Here is a 3,108-nt window from a genome sequence, read left to right on the forward strand (position 1 = left end):
GATATTATATTGGCTCAAGAAAAACAATTCCTGGAATTCCGAAGTAGAATGGGAACGATGTGGAGTATTCAGTAGAAACTTTCAGTAGCAGCTGGTGTGTGTTGGTATGTGGGTGATATTCACCGTCGAGCACAGGGAGATGGAGCTGTGATTGTGAAGCTTTTATAAAAGAGTCCGAGAGATCGCCAGCATAGAAACAGGCCTTTCGGCCAGCGTGCCTATGCTTTCCAGTTTTCACCGTTAAACTAGTCCCTTTTGCCTGTGTTTGGTCCATGTACCCCCATATCTAACCCATCCATACAACTGTCTAGATGTTTCTTAAATGATAAAATTGTACTCACTTCCACCACCTCTGGCAGCCCATTCCAGACACTCACCATCCTCAGTGTGAAGAAAACTGCCTTTCTATGCCCTTTTGTATCTCTCTCCTCTCACCTTAAACATATGCCCCAGAGTTTTAGACTCCCTTGGGGAAAAGCTGCTGGCTACCTACCTTATCTACGCCTCTCATGATTTTATAGTTCTGTATAAGGTCACCCCTGAATCTCCTAAACTCCAGGGAAAAATGTCCCATCCTATCTCATCTCTTCTTGTAGCTCAAACCTTCCAGTCCAGGTAACATCCTAGTAAATCCTTTCTGCCCTCTTTCTAGTTTAATAGTTACTTTCTATAGTAGAGCGACTAGAACTGTGTACAGTATTCCAAATGTGACCTCACTCATGTCATAGAGTCATAGAGTTGTACAGCATGGAAACAGACCCTTCAGTCCAACCCGTCCATGCCGAGCAGATATCCCAACCCAATCTAGTCCCACCTGCCAGCACCCGGCCCATATCCCTCCAAACCCTTCCTATTCATATACCTATCCAAATGCCTCTTAAACGTTGCAATTGTACTATCCTCCATCACTTCCTCTGGCAGCTCATTCCATACACGTACCACCCTCTGCGTGAAATAGTTGCCCCTTAGGTCTCTTTTATATCTTTCCCCTCTCATCCTAAATCTATGCCCTCTAGTTCTGGACTCCCCGACCCCAGGGAAAAGACTTTGCCTATTTACCCTATCCATGGCCCTCATAATTTTGTAAACCTCTATAAGGTCACCCCTCAGCCTCCGACGCTCCAAGGAAAACAGCCGGAGCCTGTTCAGTCTCTCCCTATAGCTCAAATCCTCCAACCCAGGCAACATGCTTGTAAATCTTTTCTTAATCCTTTCAAGTTTCACAACATCTTTCCAATAGGAAGGAGACTAGAATTGCATGCAATATTCCAACAGTGGCCTAATCAATGTCCTGCACAGCTGCAACATGACCTCCCAACTCCTATACTCAATACTCTGACCAATAAAGGAAAGCATACCAAACGCTGCCTTCACTATGCTATCTACCTGCGACTCCACTTTCAAGGAGCTATGAACCTGCACTCCAAGGTCTCCTTGTTCAGCAACACTCCCTGGGACCTTACCATTAAGTATATAAGTCCTGCTAAGATTTGCTTTCCCAAAATGTAGCATCTCGCATTTGTCTGAATTAAATTCCATCTGCCACTTCTCAGCCCATTAGCCCATCTGGTCCAGATCCTGTTGTAATCTGAGGTAACCCTCTTCGCTGTCCACTGCACCTTCAATTTTGGTGTCATTTGCAAGCTTACTAACTGTACCTCTTATGCTCACATCCAAATCATTTATGTAAATGACAAAAAGTAGAGGATCCTTGTGGCACTCGACTGGTCACAGGCCTCCAGTCTGAAAAACAACTCTCCACCACCACTCTCTTTCTCCTACCTTTGAGCCAGTTCTGTATCCAAATGGCTAGTTCTTCCTGTATTCCATGAGATCTAACCTTGCTAATCAGTCTCCCATGGGGAACCTTGTCAAAGCCTTACTGAAGTCCATATAGATCACATCTACTGCTCTGTCCTCATCAATCCTCTTTGTTACTTCTTCAAAGAACTCTTGTACACCTGCAACAAGGCATTCCAATTCCTGTACTCCATGCTCTGCAATTTGTTCGATTGTACAATAAACCTGTTAGTTATTAATTATTTCTTATTATTATCTGTCTTCAGTTGTACATAAAGCTATATTCAATTTGTCATAAACATATTGTTGTTTGTATAATAAACATATGTTCAAGTGTGTAATTCTTCCCAGCGTTAGACTTTAGTGACAGTCTGTGTTTGATACTGGGTCAGAGATTGGTCAGCGCTGTAGCTGTTCCCCTGTGGGAATGATAGGGTCTGCATCAACAGTGTGTGTAAATACTGGGTCAGAGATTGGTCAGCGCTGTAACTGTTCCCCTGTGGGAATGACAGGGTCTGCATCAACAGTGTGTGTAAAATCAGTCAGGATCAGGTCGTAGTTTGGAACCAGTGACCATCTGCACAACGTGTGCCTGTCCCACTCTCATCAAATACACTGGAGACCCCGACACTTGCAGAGATCCCGCTAACAAAACTCTGAAAGAAATCACATTTGTAAGGGAAGATTACTTAATTAATCTCCCTCCCAGTCCCTAAAAGGCCATTTTTTGATGCTCCCACTACATTCACTGTAATTTCACTTTGACCATCTCTGGTCCCTATCTCATGTCGGGTTGCAGGGTCGGGTCAACTTGTCAGTGTCCAACGGCAATTTTGTCGATTTGTCTGTTAAATGTTTGCCTCTAACACAGATCTCCACAAGGCTCCATTCAGTCTTAGAGTTCAACAAATGGTGCATCGTCCAATGGTAAAGACTGGAAAGGACCCAGCACCCGTGTGTTCAATTCAGGCTGCACTCAGCTAAATATTCAAATATCAGTCTCCCACACTGTTGACTATGTATTACTGTAGACAATACAAACGTGCACTCTGCTAACTGTCCACATGTCATTGTCACACACTGTAGACAGCAATCACTGTTGGAAGTTCACACTTTGCACACGACAGAGTGTCCGTATATTAGTTATCAAATATTATAGATGTTGCATTACTGTAGATATTGTATTACTGTAGACAGTAAATACGTTGCACACTGTGGACTGTCCATACATCAGTTATCTCATACTGTAGACATTGTATTCCACGCCAGCACTGTAGCTGGACTGGCACACCTTTATTAGGCATGTCA

This window comes from Chiloscyllium plagiosum, unplaced genomic scaffold (assembly GCF_037043375.1).
Source record: "Chiloscyllium plagiosum isolate Xiang-an unplaced genomic scaffold, Cpla_swu_hap1 HiC_scaffold_22, whole genome shotgun sequence".
In the NCBI taxonomy this organism is placed as follows: domain Eukaryota; kingdom Metazoa; phylum Chordata; class Chondrichthyes; order Orectolobiformes; family Hemiscylliidae; genus Chiloscyllium; species Chiloscyllium plagiosum.